Here is an 11,386-nt window from a genome sequence, read left to right as displayed (position 1 = left end):
AGTGATGAGGAACCGTGACATTTACATTTGCACCACTCTGAAGCGATCTGCAGCTCCGCAGCAGTTTTCAACGCAGACTTTAGGCTCAAAACAGGTCACAGGATCAAAAGTGTCTCTCGCCCCGAGGAGCCACCGAGTCGATCCTTTCCATTTCTGCATCAAATGGGTTTTTTTCCCCCCTCTCTTGCTCTTTTTTTTCTATCTCTTTCTAACTCGGTGGAACACATTTAGATCCTGAGTAGAACTCCTCGGTGCCCACTCATCACTCTGCGTGCTGTTTGAAGATTACTACGCTCAGAGACATCCGCACTGGGCATCCAGGCAGCTTAGAGGCCAAAATCCATAATCCCTTACCCTTCATGGGAATTCTCCATGCACTTCAACATGCTGAAATACAGCCCCGCCGCAGCAGGCACTCATGGCCGAGGAGCTTCTGGACCCCGAGGCTGAGCGAGATGGATGACATGTCTCAATGAATGTGGAGGAAGTTTAAAAAAAACAAGTCAGATACTGATAATAGTCTCTTCCCAGAAACTAAATTGGAAAGCGGGGAGTTCTTGGTTGGAAGGTGTTTTATTTCTAATGTTTGTATGCACACTACATCTCTTAGTCCACATGCTTTATGTGTACCATAACAGCCTAGAAGACATTTTGCTCTGAAAATATAGGTTCACTGGTGCCTCCCAGCAGCAGCGCAGTCTCCCCACCAGTCGTCTCAATAAAAAATTTCCTCTGAGGCTGTGGCGCCTTATTAAAAAGCGTAAATAAATGTAGTTCCTTGATTTAGTAATCTGCATGAACAAGTAATATGTAAAGTTCAGTCGTTGTAGCTGAAGGACCGCTGGGGTTTTAATTTTTTCCCCCTTTAGGCTGCTCTCTAATACTTTGTTAGTCTGCTTGCTAAAACCCATTTATTAGCTTGGGGAGTAAGTCCTGCAGTGAGCAAGAATAATAAAAGTAATTTCATATGCACATCTGGTGTGTTCCTATTATAAAAGTGCTTGTGTCGTGGAAACCATTCCGCTTTTTCTATTGGCATGTCAGGAGAAATGGAGAAAAAAATCAGCTGGCCTGACATCAGGGCAACAAGTTAACAAATGTTGATCTTTCTTCTGTTACAACTGGATGCTTAAAAGATCAGCATTTTGGTCACAAAATATGCAGATTTATAGCTCATCATATCTGCTTTAAGATAAGTACATCCTGGTTTATGGTATGAAAAATGGCAGCAGGAGGCATTACTATTAGTATCTGAAGTCAAAAAATATATATTTAATTTTAAATAGGCTTTAGATTATTTGCTGTTGCTTCCTTTTTAACACCTTTTCTTTATCTTAGATCTTTTTTCTTTTACACATGTTGATAACCACAACAGCAACTAATTATTTTGATAGTTGACTCATCTATCGGTTAGTCAATCTGTTAATACTTCTTTGAATTATTATGTTTTCCTTTGTTACATTTTCTATGCTAATTAAATGTTTTGAACATTTTATGTACACTGCTCAAAAAAATAAAGGGAACATGTAAACAACACAGTATAACTTCAATTAAATCAAAGTTCGGTGAAATTAAACTGTCGAGGAAGCAGCACTGATTGATAATCAATTTCACATGCTGTTGTGCAAATGGAATAAACAACAGAGGGAAATTATTGACGATTAGAAAGACACTCGATAACAGAGTGGTTCTCAGGACTACAGACGTCTCAAATCTCTAAAACATCAGCCAGACATCATCTGTTACTACTTTTATACTAATTTTCTTAGTTTTGTTATCAAGTTGATAGTTCCTAATGCTACTTGTTGCGAGGGGGCCGTAATTAGTGTGACACACCTCTTTCTCCATTTGCGCAGCTGCGACTCACTCTGAGTTGGAGCCAGTAGTTATGCAATGAAATTTAGTTGTTGGAGTTTCTATTAATTCAACATTTTTCAGAGTTATTTTATAATGATGGCTGTGGATGGGAAAAGTCTCCTGTAGCAGTCTGTACGGCAGTGAATTTGAAGAAGCCTCTGACTAAAGGCGCTCTGTTTTTCTAACATAGCCTGTAAATGATAAAAACTTGAACTCTTACCAAGTTTTTTTTTTCGAACATATTTGTGAACTTGAAATAAGTCAAAACTGATCTTTTTTCTGCAATATATAAGAGCTAGTTTTTAGTCAATAATTAATTAATAGTGATGGAAAAAGTTCCAATCACAGATTATTTCATTTACAACATTGGGAATAATCTACTAGTGGAACTATTGCTATTTCATCAATATGAAGGAATTATTGACTTAATCAAGCTCCAATACATTGCAGAAAAGTTACGTTACTTTTGTCTGTTTCCAAGTCTACTTATGTTTGCATTAGAAACTAAACAAAAACTCTTTGTTTTTGCCTTTCATTACCTATGCATTGCGTAAGCTGCATTGCTCCTCAGAACCGCTTTAATTCTTAATGGAATAGATTCAACAAGTGTTGAAAACATTCTTCAGACATGATGACAGTTGCTGCCGGTTTTTCAGCTACAGCTCCATCATATAAATCTGCTTTCCCACCACATCCTGAAGGTGCTTCGCTGGTTTAAAAAGCAGTTAAAAATCACTTTAACTTTCTTAAAAGGCGGATTAACCTGCTGCAACTATTAACTATGTTAATAGTTTCAGTATTAACATAGTTAACTAACGCAATGGGTCCAATTCAACATCCCTCTCTGAATCCATTGAACTGCTGCCACTCTGTAGCTTAACTCATTGTTTCTGTTCATTTGCAGTTAAATGTGTATTTAGTAAAGTGGCCGATGAGTTTCCATTCCCTGTGGTAAATTAGGTTGTTTTGCCAAATGTTAATTATGAAAATACTCATTTATCTTCTCAGGTCAGCTCCAATTCCAAATGAGAAAAACTGAAAACAAACCAATAATGTTCTTTTAAACACTTTATCATTTCTAATTTTTGCATTGTTTAAATAAATAAATAAATAAAAAACAAATTAATGCTTGGCTTAACTTTCTCAAGTCAAGCTGTGGTATGTTGAGTTTGTTTGCAACACTTTGAATGCCTCAGTGTTCAGTGTGAGTGAAGATGTGAAGGATGGACCAGGATGAAGGATGGACCAGGATGGCACAGAAACAAGTGATGGCAAAGATATAAATAGTCTTGAACTTGATGCACTCAGCCTGATTGGGTGGGTTTCTGCCCAATTGGGTTTCCTTTGAACACCTTTGACAGAAAAATCCCCACCTGGTTGTTAAAATTTGGGCTGATTGCTTTTAAAAAGTATTCATTGGAAAATGTGTCACTGTGTGGCAGAAAAGCAAAAAACTTGTACATATTTAAAAAATGTCCTTACTCTCATTGTGGTTAATTTATTTTGAAATGTTTAGACCTTGCGACCACTGGAGATGGGTGCAAGCCCCCAGCAACCTGTTATAAACTTGAATTTAAGAGTAAATATGAACCACTGACAGTATGGGAAAGGACTCACTTATATTCTAATACTGTTGGTAATTTAAAAGTATTTCTTCCTCCAAAGAATATTTCAAATCCTGGAGGTTTTGAAATATCCTCCAGGATTACGACCAGATTTGCTTTTCTATTCTTAATAAAACGCAATACTTGTGCCATGAAAATGGCGGACATCTGGGAATAAATGGATTATTGTATTCACTACATACTATGTTGGTGTGTTTTTTAGCCCACCTTGACTTTAAAGGTGACCTACTAAGTTTCCTTAAACAGGTTCTGATATGCCTACGGTCTATATGAAACAATTTTTGCTGAAAGTTATTCTTGGATGATGTTTTTTGGCTGGTAACTGCTGATTTGTGACGTTACATTCTGGAGGGTTTTTTTAAATGCTGCCTGTTGAATGTGATTTAATTGGGAAGTTTTCGAAAAAGTCTAAAAAACAGTTAAATCTTTTGGCATAAATTGGGCTATTTTTGTAACACCCAAATGAAAATACAAAAAGTGAATTATATACAGTATCTTTGTTAAAAGAATGCTAACATGATTAATAACTCGGGAAGTGTGACTCAAACACTTTTTATTGTGAAAATGTGTGTGTGCATTTCTTCTGCAGTAGTTGTTTCTCTAAGTTGCTCTGACTGGGACGCGACGTTAGAGCGCGTGGCCTTGGTACTGGACCGCCGTCGTGTCCGAATGTGACCGAGCACCGAGGGCAGAACGTGTCACCCCGCCGGCGTCAGCTGAGCTCGTTCAAGGTTACTCTTTGATTTAATGGTGATGCATTTTTTAAAACCGCATCATTCCTCCCTCTTGCCACTGCGCCTAGTCAATCTCTGTCACCAGCACTGGTTGTGCATCTCACCTTTAGCAGTGGAAGCACCAGGAGAGGTTGTTTAAGATATAAATCAACGGCAAACGAAGCGTCAGCGCCGACACCAGCCGGCCCTGATTGTTTTACCTGGCGACCTGTTTGAAAGGCAGGACGGTGAAGGAAAACTGTTCTATATATTTAGGCTATGACAAGGAAAGGTGCCCTACTCATCATGTAGACAGCTCCTCGTATGGGCTCTTAAAATGAATCCAGGCTGCAAAGCCTTGAAGTTTTGATGCACAACCAGATGCTGTGGCGATTAAGCGTCGTACCTTGGAGATTTTTTTTTTTTCCCACTTCCAATCAGGGCATGTAAATGATGGAGAAAATGTTCTGTTTGTTCTTTTATCACTTCTTTGGTTAGTATAAATAGCATCACCTAGCTCTGTACTTTAGTGTTATTCCTGACAAGATGATAATCAGCAATCATCATCCTGTCCTGCTTTTGTTTCAGCAAACCTGCTCTGACAGCGTGCAGTCGTAAAAATAGATTTTCAACCAGTTGCACTTTTCATCAAAGGTGTAGCTGCTTGTGAAGCGGCCTAATTGTTGGGGCTTATCGCCCGCCACACGTATACGTTCAGGTGATCAGAGGCGCGTTTAAGGCTTTTTCTTCTCATATCTGAACTGTGATCCGAGTCATTCAGGCGGGAGAACATCAGCCTTTTGTGTGGCGTGGCAGCCTGTTGTGGATGAAGCGATAAATAAGAGGATAGAAACGGCCCACATTCATGAGCCACGTAATCCTCTTACATCTTGTCATTTTGAAAAGCAAACACATCTTTGCCATCAATGCCCTGGTGTCTGGTTTCATGACCCTATCCCACCAAAAATATGACAACAAAACTTTAACTTGCTATCGTTACGTGGGACAATATAGGAATCTCTGAATAATTGTGACCTAATCTTTTTATGGCAGTTTTTGTCTTTTCATATTTCTGTGTACTCATGTTCATAAAATCAACCTCTTGAAGATTTTTAAATATGTTCTCTAACTGAGCGCAACATCAATAAGTAAAGTGATGTTCTTATCCTCTTTTGTTCTAAGAATCTAATTATGATTTAAATCAATGTTTAATCCAAGTGTTCTTATTTGAAGTAAGCAAAGAAACTCACTAGATTTAGAGTTATTCTTTTTTCTTTTATAGAATTTTAATAAGCTACTTGACTTGGGCGAAGACAGTCAATAAGACGTTGAGAGAAATCTGATGTTTTTTAACTTGAGGTAGTTACTCCAAGTTAGAATTTCTACAGCTTATCAACATGGTCTATGTTTATCCATAACCCAAACTATTTCTTGTCTCAGATTTGTTAAAAAAACAAAACAAAATAAACAAAATAAAACAGTTACTGATCCCCAAAACTTAAACTCAACATTCTGGGATTTAATGTGATAAAAGTTAAGCTTTTGTAATACCTGATTGGTTGATTGTGCAAAGTGATACTTTCAGTTTGCGCATGACGTCACACTCTTCAGAACTCCGCCCACTCCGCCATTACGGACGTCAAAACAACCAACGCACTCCTGTGCGTTGGTTGTTTTGACGTAGCTAGCCTAAAAAAAGACAACTGTAATCTAGATTTCAGTTTAAAAATGATCTCAGGGTGCTGCGCGGTCGGCTGCACAGACAGACAACGACAGAAACCAAACTTATAATGTTATTGCGCAGCTTTTAATGAGGAAAGATGGCGGCGATGGACAGCAGCTGTCAATCATAACGATTAACGGCAGTGAATCGCAAAGCCGTGGATTTGCTGTGAACAGTTTTTACGAGGTAAGAAAACTAATGTTCATAAACTTTATAAGTAGAATTAGAAATTTATCAAATATGGCATTATGGAGAAGGTTCTGTTCAACCGTTATTAACCATGGAGACAACGCCTCAACGTCATGTAGCCTAGCATGTATGGAAATAACTGGTTAGCATCTCGCCCTTTCTACGTTTTTAATGCTGCTCCGGTGTAAAAGGAAACGCTGTTTATAACAAAGTGACATAAATAATGTCAATATAGTGAATTCGGGTAACGTCTAATTTGATCAACACGTCAGGAGGCAGGAGGTTTGGGTCGCTTGCTAAGCTAGCTGTTTCCAAATGTTGTAATAAATATGAGCCCCAACCAGGTGTGTTACCTTCACAGATCAATTAGCTCGACTCCAACAACGGAAGCCAAGAATAAACTGAGCAAAACAACTTTGGAATACAATTTCAGTCGCTCTGTTCAAATCTAGCCGCAAAGGGTCAGTAATGACGTCATGTTGAAGCATTTATTGTAGAGTTTTAAAGAGTGTAGCTGATATTTAGATTCAGCTATGAAACACTGAGAAAAGTTTCCATTTGCATTCAGAGACAAGAAAAAACACTTCACAGCTGTAGTTAATGACTGCACCAGTTTAATCTGACTTTGGAGTCAGACTAAGTCGTTCATCAGACCTCCTTAGTAGCATTGTAATGACTTTTTAAATTGTTTTGTTTAACTTGATGAGGAGAAGGCAATGTTGGGAGAAAAGAGGACATTATTTTCTTCTTGGTGTTCCCTTTATGCTCATTTGTTTCACGAGAGCATAAAAAAAATCAAACATTTTAAATATATGATTAAGTAGTTAAATCACTGAAGGGGACTTAAAATGTTAGTGATGTTTCAAAAGTAGATTTTCAAGAATAACACTTGTGTTTTTGACTGTACAGTTACCTAAGAATAGAATGTTATTGCAATATTTTGTGTTACTATTGCGATAATGATAATAAATATTTTGTAAGACTTTATGCTTTTGCAGTGCATGCAACATTTCTGATAGATCCTTTCTTCCATTATGATGGCATTTTGCAAAAATAAATAATTTTGGAAAGTGGAACTGACCTAAAATACAAAACATTCGATCTGATTTAGACATTTAGGAAGAAAAATTGTCTTTTTATTTGTGTTATGTAATGAACTATGTAATGTGATCACTGCCACAATCTCGTCCCAGTAAACTCACATCCCTTTTGAAAAGATGCTACACCACAGAGTTTTATTTATGGGGAAAAGTGGCTCTGTGAACGGTAAAGGTCACTGACCCCCGATCTGAAAAATGGACACAAGAATATTATTTTATGGTAATGTTTCCACAAAATAACAACCATCAGGTTTTACTCTAGAATTGTTAATATTGTGCTTCTTAAAGTCACTCTACAGGTTCCGGATGAAGTAAGTTTTGATTTGATTTTCCAGGGCTTTGACCACATTTGGCAGGCTTAACAGGATGTTGCATTTCAAACTGTTGCATTTGTCACATTTTGTTGCATTGTTGCAATTCTGTAACATCAGCAAACTGAGAATTTAAGCCTCTCTGGCATTCACCTTCATTTCCAGAGAGTCGAGAGCTTTCCTGACTTCCCTCGTGCTCGAGTGTGAAAATCCTCAGAGAACGTGAAGAAAGGGCTTCAGCAGCTTGCTAAAAATGTGAAAATTACTTCACATATTGTGGTGAAAGGAAGAGGCTTGGAGACATTTGGTGTTGGAAGTAGAGAACTGTCTGAAAGACGCTCGAAAGCAGCGTAATTTCTGTCTGATTCATGATGGGTTGAGTGGCATTAAATCATAGATGTGCTAACAGCAAAATGGGAGAATTAGATGGAGGCTGCTGTCTGCTATTATCCTGCGCTGTGAAAATTGACAGCGCTAACATCCGCAAGAGAAATTAGCTCTGGAAACACAGGTGCCCTACATTTCAGGTTCTGCTGTCCAAAATATTTTGAATTTCTGCACCTTACCTAAGAAAACCCAGCACAACAAATGGAAAATAAGTGGCGGGAAAGAACTAAATAGAGCGTGAACTTAATTTCGTGTTGCCACAATTCATTCGATTCAAATGGGCTTAATAGTATTGTTCATTTTCCTGCATATTTAGGGTGAAGTGTTCGCACCTGGTTATGTCTGGGGGGCATTAAGTCTGACTAATGAAATGACTCTATCCTCTGCGGCGTTTTAATCTATTCACTGGGAAAGTAATTGACAAGCTCGCAGTGTGTGCATTAGGATAGCTCCAGCTCCAAAGGACAGCTGTCACTAAAGCAATTAAAATGACAAAGGTTAATTAATTCTCTCCAGTTTTTTACCTGATATGAGACAGTCACAATGAGTGAGTTTTCATTTTCAGACGAGTAATAGTGTTTTGAGGAGAGTAATTTATTTGCGATTTAAAAGCAGCAGCAGTCGTTGTCTGATGGAGCCCTTAATATGTCAATACCTCACGCAAAACCGAGCCCCCAGGACAGCTTTCAACACCAGATTTGAAATGAAGTCTGCGGCAGGACATGATCTGAAATGACAATTTGTTGTTTTCTTTTCCAAAAGCGAGTTACTTTTTTTTTTCTCTCTCTGTGGCAGCAAGCAAGACGGAAAATGTGATTTGTTTTTAAATGAGGCGTGGATTTTCACACTTAAACATTTCATCTGAACAAACATCCGTAAGTGGAAAAATTAAGCCCTTTTTTTAGCGTTGGAGTTTGGAGGTTGCGCAGAAGCAAAGCAAGACGCAAATAATTACCGCACCAAGCACCTCTGACACCACGAGAGCAGAACCCAAGAACTTTCTAATCCACCTAAATGTCAAAGCAATGTTCGCAGCCCTCCCTCCATGTGAATCTCCGAAGGCTGCCAAAAGGCCAGTGGTTAGTCATCTGTTTACTCCTGCAGCTGCTGGGTGTCATTGGGACTCTGAAGGAGAAATCCCATGATTCTCTCTGCCATTTCTGACAGCTCCCACCCAGACCACATTAATCAGGGATTGTGGGCAAGCTAGGGGTTAGACGGCAGGCATGGATGGCTCCGGCCCAGGACAACTGAACCGAGGGATCTGGGCCCAAAGATAACCGAGACGTCCAAACACTGCCGTGATTAATTTATACTGAAAATAAACTGCTTTGTTCCCCCTGACAATGGCTGAAATCAAGCTCTGAAATTAAACTCAATTTCTACAAAATTACACTGCAAAATCTTACCAAGAATTTCTAGTATCTTAGCACACTTAGTAAAACAAACTTTGCTTACAAGTAACTTTTCAACAAGAAGTAGGAACTTGTTAAAGTAAATAACTCCTTAATATAGGTGGAAATGTACTAGTTGAAATGGTGCAACTCTTGAGTGTAATTGTTGCGTACTAACAATAATTAGTACCCAACGGCATTATAGTTCACTTCCTGCTTTGGTCCGCTTTGCATCAATATGTGGGTATATATACCAACATTTTGATATACATCACATATATAGATATAGACTCTCCTAAACAAACGAGAGTTCGATTAAAGTGGACCAAACAGCTGGTGTGAATCATTAAACGGCATTACAGGGGTTTAGGTCTTCATGTGGCTTTTACCGATGAGACATTTGACACTTTGGAACAAAATACATATTTGGTTTGTAGTTTAAATAAATTAGCAGGGGGAAAAAGGCTACAAAACATCATATATTTGATCCATTGTTTAGTTTTAATCACTGATCAGAGCCTCCTTTAGTTCTATGATCTTTAATTTGTCACTAATATGGTTATTTTTGTCAGGGTCTTTAAAGGGTACACAGAAAAATATGCAATTACAGATGTCTTTCAGCAGCTCTCACACCCAACACTTTCCTGCCAGACTGTTTACACTTGCGAGATTATGTGCATAATGAGGCTGCATTGTCTCTGCAAAGTGCCGCTTTAATTCTTTGAAGCTTAACAAACTGTCCCTGGCACATTTTTCTATGGGCGGCAAACTATCAAAGTCACTTTATTGAGATGAAAGAACTGGCCCAAACAGCAATCTAAAACATTAGTCATTCCTTCTTGTCGCTGACAGAAACACACTCTCAATTTACGAGTCAGGTGTTTCCAGTGATTTCTGCCAGCCTCATTCCTTCACATCATAAATTCCTCTTTGCGCGCTCTCATCCCACAGGCAGACGAGTTCTTTAGGCCGCCTTGTCAGAAAATTCAGCCCTCCTTCGCATATTGGAAGCAGTCCAGGCTGCTATTAACAGAGCTGTGCATAGGACTGCATACACAGTGAAAAAGCTCTGAATTTAAATAGACAGCAGTGATTGTGCCCCTAGGTGCACATTTGTACTTTTTTTCCTTTTTTTCATACAGGTTTCCTATTGGCATTTTAATTCATTCTCTACTCTGTGCTGTTGACTCTGCAGAGCTTCCTTCTTTTACTGTGTTCATTTTCTCCAAATGCCTTGCATGGAGCCACTGGCTCCCAATTCATGTAATGAAGCTTTAATGGCTGATCGCAACATCCAGTGTCATTAGCAGAAGTGTTAGTCTGATGCATAATCTGCCTTTTCTGATAACCAGAGGTGCAAACATTTGATATGTGATTAGCGCCTGCTGATTTAATTCACATTCTCTCCTTTGGAGATTTTATGGTTTTTACAAAATGAACCTACAGATTTCATCTTTCATTTTTTGTTTTATATTTTTCAACAAACTATTTGTTTTGGCTTTCTGGAACAGATGGCTACCCTGCAAAAACCCAAAATCTTAAGCCACGTAATTTTGGTTGAATTTTCTTGTGCAAATATCTTAGTACATTTGAAAAAGGAAAATCAACCGACAGGTAATTTTTCAGTAAGATATAAGAGCTTGTTTTAAGAAAATAATTCCTTAATATTGATAAACGTACCAGTTCTATTGGCAGATTATTTGATTTACAATAAGATATTTTTCCCTTGTTTAAGTGAAATAAGCTATTTTTTTCATCAATACTAAGGAGTAATTAACTCAAAAAGCTGCTATGTTTAAATATGAATCAGTGCCCATTGTATGTTTCATTGTAATAAAAAATGTTAAGCATACATAGATATTAAAAAAGTTCCTGTGTTGATAAGTTACCTATAAGCTATTTTTGTCTTATTTCTAAGATATTTGCACTAAAAACAGTTAAAATACTTGGTAAGACTTTGTGTTTTTGCAGTGTATCAGATGAATACTTGATTCATCTGGTGTAATAAAAGCTGCATTTTATTACACCATTTTTGTTTTATGCAACATTTAAAAGAAAAGAAAACATTTAAAGAGAAACTGATTTAG

Source organism: Poeciliopsis prolifica, unplaced genomic scaffold (assembly GCF_027474105.1).
Source record: "Poeciliopsis prolifica strain line A6 unplaced genomic scaffold, Auburn_PproV2 SCAFFOLD025, whole genome shotgun sequence".
NCBI lineage: Eukaryota > Metazoa > Chordata > Actinopteri > Cyprinodontiformes > Poeciliidae > Poeciliopsis > Poeciliopsis prolifica.
This window is presented reverse-complemented; position numbering follows the sequence as displayed.